This window comes from Leiobunum rupestre, chromosome 1 (genome assembly GCF_980474605.1).
Source record: "Leiobunum rupestre chromosome 1, qqLeiRupe1.1.hap1, whole genome shotgun sequence".
NCBI classification, from domain to species: Eukaryota; Metazoa; Arthropoda; class Arachnida; order Opiliones; family Sclerosomatidae; genus Leiobunum; species Leiobunum rupestre.
This window is the reverse complement of record NC_143384.1, coordinates 29286187-29305405: the sequence shown is the minus strand read 5'-3', so window position 1 is coordinate 29305405 and position 19219 is coordinate 29286187.

Here is a 19219-nt window from a genome sequence, read left to right as displayed (position 1 = left end):
ACCAATGGTATACTTTAGAGTCTTTCGCAACCATTGGTATAGTTTAGAGTCTTATCGGAACCAATGGCACACTTAAGAGTCATTTCGCAACCAATGGTATACTTTAGAGTCTTATTGCAACCAATGGTATAATACACCATCTTTTCAGAACTAATGGCATAAACTGAACCGATGGTATAAGGCACCATCTTTTATGAACCAAGCATCTTTTCTGAAACAATAGCATCATTAGAGCTCTGAGCTCTTTTTGAACCAATAGTATAATTTGGAATGTTTTCTGAATCATTGATATTAGCTGGAATGTTTTCTGAACCAATGGTGTAAGCTGGAATGTTTTCTGAACCAAGAGAATTGTGCAACTTCATGAGCTGCCTTACTTAAATCCTAATACAGTCAAAAGCAAAAGCAGACATTTTCTTACTACTAAAAATATTTTCTTATCTCAGGAAGTTATGCAAAATTCTTTTATCGTTTTTAACCTATCTGATAACGTTACCCTATTTTTTGTTAACTTTCGATTTAAATTTCTATGGAATTCCAATCAAATTCATTACTATTCACGCAAGCTTCTTAATTGGAAACTTGAGATTTGAAAGTAGAGTTACAAACTCAGCGATTAAATGGATCGTTCTTTTGGTTTGAGAAGAACGTCATTGTTAAAGGCGGCTTGAATGTTTGGAGAAGCCAATGAAGACGTGGCTGCTGTCGGATACGAATTAATTGAGCGTATGTTTAAACAAAAACTCTTAAATTCTAATTCGTAGCGACACGTAGAAAAAAAAAAGGATATTCTTATTTTCTATTCAAAAGGGAAAAACCATTTAAAGGGGATATCTTACGTCAATCGCCCGGCAATCCCAAATCTAAAAGGAGAAAAGGACGCTTTTTATTTTCAAAGAAACAAGTTGTCGTGATGGTTGCATTGGTATTTGTCTATTTGTATTCCAATCGGGGGTATTTTCTTTTGGTACAGTCTACGTTTTGGGTATTGTCTATTTGTACCAAAATCGTGGTTATTATATATTTGTACCGAAAATTGGGTGTACTGTCTATTTGAAGCCAAATCTTAGAGAAAGTCTATTGGTATCCAAATCAGGAATATTGTCTATTTGTACCTACATTTTGGGTATTTTTTATATGTACCTAAAATTTGGTGTATAGCTCAAAATCTTGCATATTGTCTATTTGTACCAAAATCAGAGTTATTATCTATTTTTACCCAAATCGGGGTATTATCTATTTGTACGAAAACCGGGGTTATTATCTATTTGTACCCAAAGTTCGGTGTACTGTCTATTTGTAACCAAATATTAAATACAGTCTATTTGTACCTTAATCGGGGATATTGTCTATTTTTACCCAGATCGAGAGTATTGTCTATTTGTAGCCAGATCAAGAGTATTGTCTATTTGTACCCAGATCGAGGGTATTGTTTATTTGTACCCAGATCGAGGCTACTTGCTATTTATAACTTTATATAATTTAAGGTTAAATTTACTTTTTTCTGCATGTTTTCAGTTATGATGACCATGGGCGTATTAAATAGTGGCTTTTCTGTGTTCAAATTCCCCCTCCGAAATACGAGGTGGTTGTTTGACCCCTTGGAAATTTCGAAATAATGTTCCGATTTGAAATTCTAGATGTATTTTCAATTTCTTACTAATTGTTCTCAGTTCTTATATTCTTGTATTTATTCACGTGTTGCAATTATAAAGTACTATTCTTACCTCATTTTTAAATAAATTATCTATTTCAACACATGTTGCAGTAATCATTGACTAAATGTATCTAATATTTAATTTTAAATAAATTATCTGTATCTACCCCAGTTGCAGTTACAAATGTGTATTTTACCTCTTCCCAATTTATATAATGTTTGTGTATCCATGTTGCAGCTAAAATTTACTATTTATATATATGTTGCAGTTATTTGACTATTTGTACCTCATGTTTTGGTTTAATTAAATTTTGTATTTCTATTCATGTAGCAATATGTGTACAGCAAAAGCGAATTAAAATTAAAAAACCGAATTTGAAATAACCCGCAAATTTAGTTTCAACCAACAGACAGCCATACAGAGCGAGCCTCGACAACCCGCGCATCGCAGTGGCGTCCCAGAATAAACTTCCCCAGAAACGGTGTTAAGTTCTCGGGACCCCGCGAAATCTGTTTTAAAAATTCACCACACGCCCCGGTCTTTTGCCAATTTAAAGGGCTGCAACTCGACGTTAGAAGGTCAGTCAGCTCCGGACCGCCTAACACCTCTCGGCCCCTAGCAGTGCTGCCCTCTGCCGCTAGTCTCCCAATAAAGAAATATAGGGTTCAAAAAATTTAGTCTGCTCAATTTAAGGCAGCTTTAGTAGTAGCTACGAGAACGCTCTGGCTACTGTTAGGATTTTTGTGGGGGGGGGGGGCTCCTCCCAACGCCGCGCTTCTTACAGCGCCCCCTGGTCGTCACCACGCGCCAAAATAGCGGAGAAATTTTTGTTCCGTTATTTTATCTATGGTCTTTATTTTTTATGGGATAGGGATGCCATAGGTGTGTGTGTTATGGCTCGCATTTGGCGGCTCCCCAGATAGGCTTTATGACTTTCGGCCTGGTTGAACTGCCTTCTTGGAGCTTACGTTTCGGGGTGAAGATTTTTTTTGTACAGTTTGTGTTCTGCCTATATATAGAATGAAATCTAGAAGTAAAAATTTAGAAATTCGATTTTTAGGTGTTTTTAAAGTTTGCGAAGGAAATTACAAACTAATGTTTTTTTTGTAAATGTTTAATTTCGTTTTGGTTAACCGAGGGTAAAATTTGGGTATTATTAGAATGTTTCTTAAACCGTACGAGTTTAATAGGTTAACGTTTTAAATTGGCTTGGTTATTGGATTGACTTTATTTATTCTTTAATCATATTTCTACAATCATTTTAATCGTTTTTAATAATATTTTACAACATTTGTCTATTTGGACCTCAGTTACAGTCACATTAGTCTATTTCGACCTGAGTTGCTGTCACGTTAGTCTATTTCGAGCTTAGTTGCTGTCACATTAATCTATTTCATCTTCAATAGAGTCATATCAGTCCTATTTTAATCCGTATTGAAGTCGTAATTATATAAATAAATATTAAATATGTCAATCCTTAACACAAATAGACTGGTTTATTTTCACTTCAATTAGGTGATTCAATGAAATGTCGATCAAAGTCAAATATAATGTTTGTGCTACTGGACTGAACCTACAACTGGTTTGTCTATGGATTCTCTTTGTACTGCAAAAACTGATTAGGTTATCTCCTTAAAAAATTCTGGCAGCATGCACGCGAGGGTTGAAAGACTGTCCAAAATTATTTTATGGAATCTCCTATTATTGAAGATGTAATAACTTATTTTATGTAATCTCCTATTATTGAAGATGTAATAACTTATTTTATGGAATCTCCTATTATTGAAGATGTAATAACTTATTTTATGTAATCTCCTATTATTGAAGATGTAATAACTTATTTTATGGAATCTCCTATTATTGAAGATGTAATAACTTATTTTATGGAATCTCCTATTATTGAAGATGTAATAACTTATTTTATGGAATCTCCTATTATTGAAGATGTAATAACTTATTTTATGGAATCTCCTATTATTGAAGATGTAATAACTTATTTTATGGAATCTCCTATTATTGAAGATGTAATAACTTATTTTATGGAATCTCCTATTATTGAAGATGTAATAACTTATTTTATGGAATCTCCTATTATTGAAGATGTAATAACTTATTTTATGGAATCTCCTATTATTGAAGATGTAATAACTTATTTTATGGAATCTCCTATTATTGAAGATGTAATAACTTATTTTATGTAATCTCCTATTATTGAAGATGTAATAACTTATTTTATGTAATCTCCTATTATTGAAGATGTAATAACTTATTTTATAGAATCTCCTATTATTGAAGATGTAATAACTTATTTTATGGAATCTCCTATTATTGAAGATGTAATAACTTATTTTATGGAATCTCCTATTATTGAAGATGTAATAACTTATTTTATGGAATCTCCTATTATTGAAGATGTAATAACTTATTTTATGGAATCTCCTATTATTGAAGATGTAATAACTTATTTTATGGAATCTCCTATTATTGAAGATGTAATAACTTATTTTATGTAATCTCCTATTATTGAAGATGTAATAACTTATTTTATGTAATCTCCTATTATTGAAGATGTAATAACTTATTTTATAGAATCTCCTATTATTGAAGATGTAATAACTTATTTTATGTAATCTCCTATTATTGAAGATGTAATAACTTATTTTAAGTATCATCTTCGCAATGGCGTATAACGTTATACAAGTGCTTATTTCGATAATTGTGGTCAGAATAAGCAAATCTCGAAATGAAGCAGCCCTTCAAAAATCTCAACTTCTCAAGTAGCGTGCAACCAAGGCCGGCGGCGATACGCATCACGCTAATTATTTACCTCCTTAACCTTAAACTGCATCCTATCAGGCTGTCTCTAATTGCGGGAGGGGTGATACTGTAGGGGGAAAGGTCTTAATCACTTTATACCGAAGAGTGTGTACTTAGTCCATGGTCGATTTTCCGATCAGAGCCAATAAAATCAGCCTATCTTCTATTCCTGCTCGTTTATAAGTATACTTTCTTTACGGCGTTTGGGCCCCCCCCTTGGAATCCTTCTCGAAGGGGGGGCTTCGCCAGGGGTGAGAGTTTCTTTGTGCGCTTGTTTTTTTAGTGGCAGTTTCAGCCATTTCTGGCTGTTTAGTATTCAGGGCCTTATTTCCAGATTCTCTTCTCTTCGTCCGCCGCCAAATCCGGGCTTTAGGCTCTCGGCGCGCTGCAGAAACCCTTTGATGGGCTGATCGTGATGAACCTAGCGCTTCCCCTTTCCCATAGAGACGCTCTCTCTCGCTCTGAGGTGAAAGTGTTGGCTCTAAGCTTTCTTCTCTTCTTTCTGGTGGACGCGGCGCTGTGTGTGGCCATCAGGAACTGGACGCCGACATTTTCTCGCCTGCAGAAGATCCCCGATATTGTATTTAGCAAGTCAATTAAGGCCGATGCTGGAACCTTTTCCTTAAGGCTTATCATAGATTTTCGTAGTGTCTGTTATCAGGGGCTGCGCCTAAAGGCTTCTGATGGCGGTCTTTGGCTATTTTCGTTCCATTTTTGCAGTTTAAATTGTCTATTTATGTAATTATTTGAGGTTTAAATTGTCTATTAAATTAAATTTTGCGGTTTAGATTGTCTATTTACATTCTTTTTGTACGGTTTAAATTGTCTATTTATATTCTTTTGTACGGTTTAAATTGTCTATTTATATTCTTTTTTTACGGTTTAAATGGTCTTTTAATATTCTTTTTTACGGTTTAAATTGAATATTTATATCCTTTTTTACGGTTTAAATTGCCTATTTATACGCTATTTGTGCAGTCACAACTGTCTATTTATAAGCAATTTTTCCTGTTATAACTGTCTATTTATAAGAAATTTGTTCTGTTACAAATGTCTATATTTTGTGCGGTTGAAATGGTCTTATTATGCAACTTTTAACGGTTTTATTTTTCTATTTACACGCCATATTTGTAAGTTGCAATCGCCTTATTTGAACCCTTTCCTCGCAGCATTTTACAGACGTAATTTTATTTCGCTAATTTACTACTTACTTTTGCTTCGAAGTAAATGCTTATTTCGAATATGTTTAATTGCGGTTTTAATAGCCCTATTTAACCCTATATCTTGTACCACCATGCATTTAAACTTTCTTCTAGCTGTAGTGGTATAAAATAAAATGAAATAAAATGGGCGCGCTAAAGTCAATGGGGAAAACCCCCGGGCCCCGAATCCCGGGGAATTCTCACATCAAAGCGGTAAAAATTCAACCTCATTCGCCGTTTCGATCTTAGTATTAGTGCCAGGCTCTAGATGGAGACACCGTCTGGGGTTCTGCCGTTTCCGCGGAACCAGGAGCAAAGCGAGAGACGACGCTTGAAAAAACGCGTCCTCTAGGATAAGCCTCGGCCACTAGGATTTTGCAAGGTCCCTCCCAAATCTCTCTACCCCCCCCCCCTGAGATCAAATCTTCCCCTCCCTCCCCCAGAAGCAGCAGCAGCGCGAGGAAAAAGGGAGGACTATATCCGAGTAGGAAGACAACGACACCTATCTTTAAAGATGAGCGGCTCCGAATATTCCCGACTTCCGTTCTCGGAGTAAAGCCCCATTTATGGCCTTGATCACGTGTGACCAACTTTGATAGGCTTAGTCCTTACCCTCTATCCCCACCACCGAGCCTTCTTCCTCCCCCCAAAATGAAAGGGAAAACTGGATGACGCTTTTGCCAGGATCCCAGCTCATTTGAATAATGGTCGCGTTTACACTCGAACCCGTTTTATCGAGCAACGTAATTGATGGCTATATCTTCTTTGTTTTACATCCGCGTTGAATAAATGAATCTCTAGCTACGCTTCAATTTGGCTGTTTTACATAATTGGGGTCTTTGGTTAAGGATTACATGTGTTTTAGTTTGTGGGTTGTTGAGGTGCCACGCGCGTTTATCGAACACGCTTTACGCGGGGATGTGGTTTAGTTTGGTTGCAATGGTATCGAAATTAGATGGGTTTATTTAGTTGTTCTCTTTTTATATTAGGAAGTGGTTTGATTTCGAAGGTTTGGTAACTGGGAATTCTTAGAATTTGTAAATGAGAATTCTTTGAATTTGTAAATGAGAATTCTTAGAATTTGTAAATGAGAATTCTTAGAATTTGTAAATGAGAATTCTTAGAATTTGCAAATGTGAATTCTTAGAATTTGTAAATGAGAATTCTTAGAATTTGTAAATGAGAATTCTTAGAATTTGTAAATGAGAATATTTAGAATTTGTTAATGAGAATTCTTAGAATTTGTAAATGAGAATTCTTAGAATTTGTAAATGAGAATTCTTAGAATTTGTAAATGAGAATTCTTAGAATTTGTAAATGAGAATTCTTAGAATTTGTAAATGAGAATTCTTAGAATTTGTAAATGAGAATTCTTAGAATTTGTAAATGAGAATTCTTAGAATTTGTAAATGAGAATTCTTAGAATTTGTAAATGAGAATTCTTAGAATTTGTAAATGAGAATTCTTAGAATTTGTAAATGAGAATTCTTAGAATTTGTAAATGAGAATTCTTAGAATTTGTAAATGAGAATTCTTAGAATTTGTAAATGAGAATTCTTAGAATTTGTAAATGAGAATTCTTAGAATTTGTAAATGAGAATTCTTAGAATTTGTAAATGAGAATTCTTAGAATTTGTAAATGAGAATTCTTAGAATTTGTAAATGAGAATTCTTAGAATTTGTAAATGAGAATTCTTAGAATTTGTAAATGAGAATTCTTAGAATTTGTAAATGAGAATTCCTAGAATTCACGGGTTTTTAATTGGGAATTAGGATAATTTGTAACTGGCAATTTGCAGGATTTGTAGCGGGGAATTCGGATAATTTGTAACTGGCAATTTGCAGGATTTGTAGCGGGGAATTCGGATAATTTGTAACTGGCAATTTGCAGGATTTGTAGCGGGGAATTCGGATAATTTTGAATTTGGAATTCGCGGGATTTTAAGCTTTTAATTCGGATAATATTTATTTGGGAATTCGAAGGATTTGTAAATGAAATTTAAAGGGAATTGGAAGGATTTGTAAATGAAATTTAAAGGGAATTGGAATGATTTGTAAATGAAATTTAAAGGGAATCGGAAAGATTTGTAAATGAAATTTAAAGCGAATCGGAAGGATTTGTAAATGAAATTTATAGGGAATCGGAAGGATTTGTAAATGAAATTTAAAGGGAATCGGAAGGATTTGTAAACCATTTGGAATTTAAAGGGAATCGGAAGGATATGTAAACCATATGGAATTTAAAGGGAATCGGAAGGATTTGTAACTGGGAATTCGAAATATGGGAAACTGTGAATATGAAAAATTTGTAACTGCGATTTCCAAAGATTTGTAATTGTTAATTCAAAATAAAGGTAATTGTTACTGGGAAATCTAGCAGAATAAATTGAAAAAATCTTTTATTGAATTTGAAATTGTCAAAACTATTTGGATCACTACGTGTATTATTTTCTGAGTGTATTTGCAAAAAGCAACTCGAATCCACATCAAGTCGAGTGGACGTCGACTAAAAATGCGCCCAAAACGAAGTAGTCATTGAGTCATTTATTTTTGCGTATTTTTGTTTCAACTTTCCAGACCCAATTTTTGAACTCAAAGGATTTATAGCTCTAAATAGTTTCGAAAAGTTAGAAAATGTTGATTCGAACTTCAGGATTTATGAGCAGTTGTTGGAAGGATTTACAGCTGCACATAGTTTCCAAAGCTAAAGATTCAAACTTCAGTATTTATGAGCAGTTGTTCGAAGGATTTTAATAGCTGCACATAGTTTCAAAAGCTAAAGTTTCGAACTTTTGGATTTCTAGGTGCGCATAGTTTCAAAAGCTAAAGTTTCGAACTTTTGGATTTCTAGGTGCGCATAGTTTTCAAAGCTACAGATTAGAACTTCACGATTTATAGGTGTGCATAGTTTCCAAAGCTACAGCTGATTATTACTTCAGTATTGGTAGTTGCCCATAGTTTCCAAAGCTACAGATTAGAACTTCAGGGTTTATATATAGGTGGGCATAGTTTCCAAGCTACAGTATAGAAATTCAGGGTTTATAGATGCGCATAGTTTCCAAATCTACAGATTAGAACTTCAGGGTTCATAGGTGCACATAGTTTCTAAAGCTACAGTTTAGAACTTATGATTTATAGATGCGCATAGTTTCCAAAGCTACAGATTACAATTTCAGGGTTTATAGGTGCGCATAGTTTCCAAAGCTACAGTTTAGAACTTCATGGTTTCTAGGTGCGCATAGTTTCCAAAGCTATAGATTATTACTTGAGGATTGTTAGGTGAGCATAGTTTCCAAAGCTATAGATTATTACTTGAGGATTGTTAGGTGAGCATAGTTTCCAAAGCTATAGATTATTACTTGAGGATTGTTAGGTGAGCATAGTTTCCAAAGCTATAGATTCGATTTATAGCTGCGTATTGTTAGCATAGCTATGGATTCGAAATTCAGTATTTAGGAGCAAGGATTGTTTTAATATCTATTTTTTTCTGAAGATTATTACACCTGTGGACCTGCTATATGCTCGAATGTTTAGTTTTTGGAAATTCGAAGGATTTGCCGCGAAGGTGCCTAAGCAAAAACCATAGTTCGACCTATACGGTCTAGAGTTCGACAATTCAATAAGACGATATACAGGTAACAATGCCCGGATTAAGAAAGTAATCTTGAACAACAGAAACTTAAGCCTTTGAAATCCAGGACATTTCTAAATGTCGCGCGGTGTCCATCAAGCACAATGGATGTCCGGAACACTTCCCACCAGGTTGTTGTTTTTTACTTTGTTACTTCTATCGATGCTCTATCGCACGTCATTCCGTGGCTTGCTAGTAAACTTCCGAACTGGTGTCCAGTCTCAAACCCCTTTTTATCTATTAAAAGCCATAATTTGGCGAGGAAATAGTCGAGGACAGAAACCCGCAATTTGCCCTAAGTGCTTTTAGAACATTGTCTCTGCGCTAACTGCCGTTCACCGGAATTATTGCCGGTAAACACCATTCTAATCCTTTATTCCCGCGTCAAGGTAAAATTAGAAAAAGGTTGGGAGCTGATAGCTCGGATACCTGAATTAATGTCTAAGGTGGTGTCTGGGGTGCCTAGCTGATTATTATCATTAGGTACCATTTCTTAAATCACTTATTGAGACATAAAATGTTATTACAAGATCGAGCTTAAATGGAATGGACCCTACTAATTTGTGTTAACTTCTAATACGATTTTAAGTATTGTTACGTTTTAATTAAACATAATTATACAGGGTGTTAACTAAAAACCGATACAGAGCTAATTACTCAAAATGTGTTTTATGTAAGAATTTGAAATTTGCAGGTTAGATAGAGGGTGCAGGGGGACAAATGACAATGAAAATTTCAATGACCTTGAACCAGGTCTTCAAGGTCATTCAAATTTTATCTCGAGAACCATTAGGATTAGAAGAATGGTTGGAACCATTCCCCTAATACTAATGGTTCTCGAGATAAATTTTGAATAACCTTGAACTAATGTTTCAAGGTCATCATAAGTTACAAATTTCGAACTCCTCCACTCGGTTTAGAGTGTCACGACAATTTTGATCCATTTGATCTGGTAGTTTTTGATTTATAAGCCGTTAAATGTCGTGTCTTGATTAGAATACCACACACGACCTTATGGTGTTTGGTCTAACATTTATCGGCTTCCCATTGGTCAAATTAGATCGGATCAAAGTTGTTTAGACTTAAAATTTAACGTAGAACACATTTCTAATTGGAACCATTCTTCTAATCCTAATGGTTCTCGAGATACAATTTGAATGACCTTGAAGACCTGGTTCAAGGTCATTGAAATTTTCATTGACATTTGTCCCCCTGCACCCTCTATGTAACCTGCAAATTTCAAATTCTTACATAAAACACATTTTGAGTAATTGGCTCTGTATCGTTTTTTAGTTAACACCCTGTATTTAATATTTTTGGTTTTTAGGTAATCTATTAGCACTTCACGTATTTAAAATTTTACCTCTAATGGCGTTGCCCCTGTGAAAGGATCTTCTCTTAACCATTGTTTTCCCTCTCTGTAAAGTTGAGATTGGTTTGAAAATATGTAGTTAATTATAAATTAAATTTGTAACTCGTGAACTTTCAAAAATTGAAATGTGCCTCACTGATTTAAAAGAGATTCTTGACAGAATTTATAAAAATTCATTCAATCATTTATGGAAGACCTGCTGTAGCCTGTTACACTTCTCATCAAAAGTAATTACTACCGGTTTTCCCCCTTCACTTGTCAGGCTCCAGTAAATCATACGGGTTTTTTCCTTCACTTGTCGGGCCCCAATAATAAATACCGGTTTTCCCCTTCACTTGTTAAGCCCCAGTAATTCATATCGGTTTTCCCTTCACTTGTCGGGCCCCAATAATAAATACCGGTTTTCCCCTTCACTTGTTAAGCCCCAGTAATTCATATCGGTTTTCCCTTCACTTGTCGGGCCCCAGTAATTAATACCGGTTTTCCCCTTCACTTGTCGGGCCCCAGTTAATCATACCGGTTTTCCCCTTCACTTGTCGGGCCCCAGTAAATCATACCGGTTTGCCCCTTCACTTTTCGGACCCCAGTAATTCATACCGGTTTCCCCTTTCACTTGTCGGGCCCCAGTAAATCATACTGGTTTTCCCATTCACTTGTCGGGCCCCAAAAATTAATACCGGTTTTCCCCTTCACTTGTCGGATCCCAGTAATTCATATCGGTTTTCCCCTTCTCTTGTCGGGTCCCAGTAATTAATATCGGTTTTCCCCTACACTTGTCAGACCCCAGTAAATCATACTGGTTTTCCCATTCCCTTGTTGGGCCCCGGAAATTAATACCGGTTTTCCCCTTCACTTGTCGGACCCCAGTAAATCATACTGGTTTTCCCATTCACTTGTCGGGCCCCGGAAATTAATACCGGCTTTCCCCTTCACTTGTCGGACCCCAGTAATTCATAACGGTTTTCTACTTCACTTGTCGGGCCCCAAAAATTAATACCGGTTTTCCCCTTCACTTGTCGGACCCCAGTAATTCATATCGGTTTTCCCCTTCTCTTGTCGGGTCCCAGTAATTAATATCGGTTTTCCCCTACACTTGTCAGACCCCAGTAAATCATACTGGTTTTCCCATTCACTTGTCGGGCCCCGGAAATTAATACCGGCTTTCCCCTTAACTTGTCGGACCCCAGTAATTCATAACGGTTTTCTACTTCACTTGTCGGGCCCCAGTAATTAATACCGGTTTCCCCCTTCACTTGTCGGAGCCCAGTAAATCATACTGGTTTTCCCATTCCCTTGTTGGGCCCCAAAAATTAATACCGGTTTTCCCCTTCACTTGTCGGACCCCAGTAAATCATACTGGTTTTCCCATTCCCTTGTTGGGCCCCAAAAATTAATACCGGTTTCCCCCTTCACTTTTCAGGTTCCAGCAACTCATACCGGTTTTCCCCTTCACTTGTTAAGCCCCAGTAATTCATATCGGTTTTCCCTTCACTTGTCAGTCCCCAGTAATTCATACCGGTTTTCACTTCACTTGTCGGGCCCCAGTAATTCATACTGGTTTTCTCATTCACTTGTCGGGCCCCGGTAAGTTTTTCTTTTTTTGTCGGGCCTGCGAAGAGGGGACTGATCGAGTAAATTAAAACATAATCAAATTAACTAATTTAAATCCCCATCAACAAAAATTTCCTACTACCTTACGAAATTCAGCACTGTACACAATCATCATTATTTATCTGCTCCTATAATTTACGAAATCCACCAAATACTTTTTCCCTTCACCCTCAGATGTCTCTGCCTGTTCGTAAACCCTCTTTGACAGAACGAAAATCGAGCTCACAAACCAAACAACATGGTCGCGGGCGTAACAGCGCTGACAAGTGACGCGGTGCATCCTTTGGCGGATAAAGGCGCTTAGGCCTTGTCAGTGTACGTTTCGGAGAAGCGGCTGTCTGAGCGGGATTAGAATCCTGGCTAATCAAAAGAATTCCTTTCTGGAGTTCGAAGTACGATTAACTTAAGCCTTTGCCGAAAAGCCGCCTAAAACCTCCCGCGCATTCCAAGTAAGGACAAAACCCTCTTAACTATTAATTTTAATGACTCACGAGCCCTAATTATCAACCCTGACTCGACACTAGCTTTTACCGGGATACCCATATCGACTGTACCTACCTCTCCACCTTCGACTCGAACGTCAGCTAAGCCTCGGTTTATTTTCGAAAGAAATGCGAGAATTTGTCTGATTTTAACCTTGATGAGAAATTTAACGTTTTTTGATGTTTTTCGTCTTTCAGTTAAATGTAAATTTCACGCTTTGATTTGCAATTTTACCCCCGCTGCGACGCCTTTCTGTACGCTGTTAGTTAAGCTGACGTGGGGTAATGGTTTTAAGCTCCGTTTGTAGGTCTAACGAACGACTCTATACGCAGGGGCGTATTACTCATTAGGCACAGTAGACACGTGCCTAGGGCGCCACTTTTCTAGGGGCGCCAATATTCTGATATCGTTTTTCCATTTTCTCAAACGTTTTGTTAAAAATTAGACAGACTAATGTAGTAAAACGAAGAAACTGTAAAACAGGTCACATTTAATCATTCTTCGGCGAATTTATTAAAAATATCGCCACATTGGACGGACAGTAATCTTGTTGCACAATTACCCAAACGCTAAAAAATACGATAATGGTCCGATCCAAGGTTAAGCACGGACAGTATTATACTGTTCGTGGGTTAAGGTTCTCAAAATAGTAGATACTTACAGGTTAGTAAGTTATATTTTTTGAATGGTTTTTAATTTTCAAAACAAAACCTGAAATCAACAGCTAGTTTGGATTTGGGGCGATAAAATTTTATGTCCCTAGGGGCGCCGTCAGTGTTAATCCGCCCCTGTCAATACGTCAAATTAAGTTTGGGATTGTCAACGATTTGTCTACCTCAACTCCCGCCTTTCATATTTTCCAGATTTGTCGTGGAGTGTCGAAAATGGTTATATAGATGCAAGATAATTTTCTCGTGAATTATTTAATTTAATAATTTAATGTGGTTATTAGGGACAATTGACTCGAGGTCGGCGTTTGAATAATAAATTATACGATTGTTTATATTTATCCATAACCGAGAATTATTCAGAAATATTCGAAAAAAATTATTAATTTTGCATGTTAAATCGTTGTTTATTCGTATAATTTATTCGTATAAAACAAATAATACTAATTTTAATGATTAATTGAAATTTTTGCGCCGACCTCTACAATTGACTAATTCTTTTGGTATGATGCTGGTGATAACGTATTTAGGTACCTAAACACGTGTTAGTTGACCCGTTCATACCAGGGATTCACGAATGAGTTATCATTAGTAAATGGTGATTTCAAACCTTCAAAGTGGCCATCTTGACCTTCGAAATTAGATGTCTCTATCTTCGAAAGTGGAGATCTCGACATTCAAAAGCAGAGTTGGCTGATTTATATCAAGTAATCTTTTTTAAAAGTCGTTGATTTAAATCAATTGTTTTTTTTAAGAAAATCGTTCGTTTAAATCAAGTGATATTTTTAAAAAATCGTTGATTTAAATCACTCAATGTATTTCAATGGGGAGAATAAAAATTGGCATAAAATAGATTCTTAAGAAATTAACATTATTGAAAATCTGAGTAAACTAAAATATTAAATAGTAATTAAATTTAATTAAGATTTCATTTAATTCAAGATTTGCTTACTAATAAAAGTAAAATATCCGTTAATTACACAGGAAAAGAGCAATAAATTGTATTAAAATCAAGAATTTAAAAAAATTCGATTTAAAAACAAATCGATTGATTTGATTTTTTTTAAACAAATCAAGAAAGTGCCAACCCTGTTTAAAAGTAGTCATCTCGAAAATATACTAAAATATTATAATATAAAAATAACTACTACTTGACCTTGAGAATGGTGATCTTGACCTTAAAAAAGCGATTTTTAGGTACCCAAACTTGGTCAACGCTGATCTTGACTAAAATTAGCAATTAAAATTGAATTTTTTATTTTAATTTTATAATAATTAAGAATATTCTAATTAATCCGGCCACCTGAATTAATGGCTTTAAAAGTCGCTAGGTGGCTAGGCCCAAGGTGGTGCCTTGGGTATTAGCATAGCTGATAGCTGATAGCTTCTTAGGATGAAATAAATCGTTAAATTATGTTTCAATTAATGTTACACTAACTAAATTATGAATTAAATTTTATTATATACTAATTTACGATTCCTCAATCATAAGAAAACAATCATACGACCGATACTAGATGACTATATACAATTAGGAAAATGGGATGGTTTCCGCTTGAGGGAGGAGCGTAAGTAGTAGATCATGATCGCACTTTCTCAGTCACATATATACGTTCTTCATTACATAATTTGTTATTCAGTCGTTGGAGTTTTGGCGTATTTCATAGCGTATGTTTTTGGCTGGGATTAACGAGATTTAAAAATTCTCTTAATTTAAATTTGTTAAGTTTTTCTTAGTTTTATGCAAACCATTGAGATATTTATTTGAATTTCAAAAAATGATTACGTTTTCGGCGTCAATCCTGCATCCCCCCCCCCGAGCAGAAAAACATAACCAGTTCAACCAACAAAGGTCAATATTCAAAGAAGAGCATTTAGTCATAATGTTTGGGATACTATTTTAACCTAGTTTTATTTTATTCTAATTGCAAAAAATGTCGAGGTTTAGAAAAATTAAAAATCCCCAGTTATGTAGCAGCCTTTCCAACGTTTAGTGCAGTCGTTGCAACAAGGCTTAACCTCTTCATAAATTACAACTCGACGCGTAGATGCAAACTGGAGTGCCTCACCACACGAACAAGCGTTCCTTTTGTCTCGATGTTTTGAAGATTATAATGAATTTCGAAACATCGACCCTGCAATGAAGCTTTTTTTCAAACGAAGTAATTGACTGGAGAGGTTAAGAACGCGAAAAACGTCACGTCTAAACCCACAATCGTCGCGTGAAAGAAAAAACGGCGTAACATAACTTACGTGGTTTTGGCTTTAAAGAGTTTTTAATATTTATGTTAAATTTTGATGATAATATTTGTTTTTTTTTCACAATTTGATATATTAATAAAAAATTAAATCAATATATTTTTAATTAAATATAATTGTTTGGTTTTATTGAATTTATGATTTTAACCAATTCATGAATCTTTTACGGTCTTATTGATAGGCTCTTTGTTTCTATGGGTTGGAATTTAATTTAATTATTTCTTATTTAAACTGCTCATATTTAGTTTGTATTGGAAATGTATTAGAACCTATTTTTTGTCCATTTTTTTAATTCTAAATTGGAATATTATGAGAAAAAATAGTTTTATTTTTATCATTATTTAAATCAAATCTAAAATTAACTGAAATTTTAGTTAAATTTCATTACTATTCCATATTTTAGTTTTTTCAGATTTGGTTTGTTTTGCAAATGTTTTAGAATCAATTTTCGTAATTTTTATTCTTTTATTGAAATATAATATGTGATTTCAATCAACGATTTCTAAAAAATCGCTTTATTTATATCAAACTGATTGAGACATTTAAATATTTAAAAAAAAATATCCAACAAAATTATACTTTTTTTTGCATTCAGAATTTCAGATGACGAAATACTTAGTTTAGTGTGAACAAGATTATTTCAGCCACAAAACAAACAGATCGGATGATTTTAAGATAATCAGCGCTTCCGATTGGCGAAGGCCCGAGTCAGGCTGCGTTCGCGTTAAAAACTGTCAGGGATAATTATCGATAGACGTAAAACTTATTTCTGAAGCTCTCTTATATCCAGGGTGGTCTTCGTAAGTGGGACAACGCTCGTATAAACAAACATGATATCGGCTTTCACCTCCCTCCAATTGCGTAAACGACTGCTCAGACTGAGCTCAGTACTCTTTCTCATTTAGAATAAATTTATCATTTCATATCATCATTCCAATTTCACAGATTTCTTAATTATTTAACAATTTTTTAATTGTTTAATTTAAATAAATTTGATATAAATTAGTGATTTGAATCGCGATTTGGATCAAGTATTTTTGTCCAACAATTTATTTAAATCGATGATTTAAATATCGATTTGGATCAAATGACTTTTTATTTAATTAATTAAAATCAGTTGTTCATATCGCTATATTTGGATCAAATTATATTTTAAATCGTTTAAATCAGTGATTTCGTTCACGGTTTAGATAAAATAATATTTTAAATAATTGATTCAAATCAAAGATTTATTTCACGATTTGTATCAAGTGATTTTTTAATAATTGATTTAAATCAGGATTTGTATCAAGTTATTTTTTTAATAATTGATTTAAATCAGATAATATACTAAAATGTACGAAATTCGATTCTCTAGCCATGCCAATTCAGAGCAAACTAAATTAAATTTATTTTTTAATAAGAAATTAAATTTAATTATGATTAATTAAATTTATTACTGTTAAAACGTTTTCGTGAATAAGAGGCGTATAACGTTAAAAAGACAAAGTAAAACTAAATTAAATAAATAAAAATCAATTGCAATGAACAAAATCGATTGTTTTAAATAAAAGTTTAACAACCTGCTTCAACTAAAAGACAGATTAAGTTTTTGCAGGGCAAACTTGTTATGATTGCTACTTACGTAGTATTTCAAGTAACTTAATTAGGTCGTAAAGAGCGTATAAATATGAAAAAAATGAAACAAAACCATTCTTATAGTCATAAGTAACACCAATGTAGTAATGTTCCATAAGTGTGCCAATTAGTCGAAATAATTACAGAGAGATTTCTTTAGACTGACATAGAATTAACGACATACCCTCTAGCCCAAAAAATACTTCAAAATCCATAGATAAATCATTTATACGTGATCTCCCGTGTCTTATAGAAACACCCATTAAAAACTTGTTGAGGTTAACGGTAATAGTAAGTGTAGGGAGCTGTCGGCTCGCGTGGCTTTCAGGGCTTGCCACCACCCACCTACGCATTGTAACCCGGCCACCTGAATTAAAGGCTTTAAAAGTCGCTCGATGACTTAGGCCTAAGGTGGTGCCTTGGGTATTAGCCTAGCTGATTATTAAATGGTATGAAGAAAAAAGGAACATAATTAATTATTATGTCGTAACTAATTATATCTGTGTAATCTCCGTATCAATTTGCTTTTAAATTTAACTGTTCAATCGAATAAACAACGGCGTGTCTATAAACTGGAATAACTCAACGCTGAAATTCAGACAATGAATACTCTTAGAGGAAATGTATTAGTCGTTATAAGTATGTATTTATGCTTGAAGAGAATTACATGACCTGATCCTCTCTCGCTCTAACAGTAAGCTCCTCCCATTGAAAGTCAATCAAATAAGCCTGGTATTGCATTGGCTCTCTAAAACTAACACCTTAACCGATCGTCGCAACTTACAAGGAGAGTACCCGAGGTGTTTATTGCCGATTATGTTAAAGTCGGGCGTAATGTAGACCTATATGAGATATAAAATTTCCCATAAGGAGACGTTGCACTACCCATTCGATTTGCCATAGCAACCTGAAATATTTTTCACCACTTAAAACAAAATTAGATTTTTTCCTTATTTTACTCAAAAATGCTTACAATTTTACCCCAAAAATTTCCAATTTACCCAAATTTGTTGAAATTACACCGAGAAAATCCCATGCTTTTTTAAATCGAGATTTTATTGTTTTAAGTGATCAAAAACATTTTCGGTTGCCATAGCAAATCGAATGGGTAGTGCAACGTCTCCTTTTGGGAAATTTCATATCTCATATAAACACCTCGGGAACTCTCCTTGTTAGTTATTCTCACCAAGTATAAATAAATTCCTTCGTGGTGTAACTATAAACCTCCCCCATTACATTTGTCATCATCAATCTATAGGACGTTTTCTGACAATGTACGCTTCCTATATTAGCCACTAAAAATTGAAAAAAATAATGATATGAAGTGAGACTACATTTCCTAGAGGTTTTCTGTTTCTTGGGGACGCTGTAGCTGTAGTTGAATTAATGACTTATCAAGGCGGGCGATTGAAAATTTTATAAATGTAGACTGTACGGGTATCGCGGAAGAGTCGTTATTTTGGCTTGTGTTAATTTTATATTGAGGGCTTTGAAATTTAACGCCGCTGATTGAACTAACGTCGTAAGTGTGACTAAACTAAAGATGGCGCTATGCAACATTAGGGGACTTCTTCTCACTTATATCAAAGATAATTTAGACCTGGTACCCTAGTTTCGAAATCACTGTCCAGCGCGTTGTCAGCAGCGTTTACCCGCTTTCGGCCGGAACCCCGATATAATAATTCGATATTTGTCAAATTAAATAAAAACCAAAGATTTCCAGTTTTAATGAAAGGAATCGATTTTTATGAAGTTAAATAAAAAATGTAAAATTTTGTTTTTGCAATTAAATAAATCGACTTTTTATTAAGTTAAATAAAATAACAATGTAAAAATTTGGACTTTTTAATGAAATAAATAGGGTTTATGAAGATAAATAATAAATATAAAATCTCAATTTT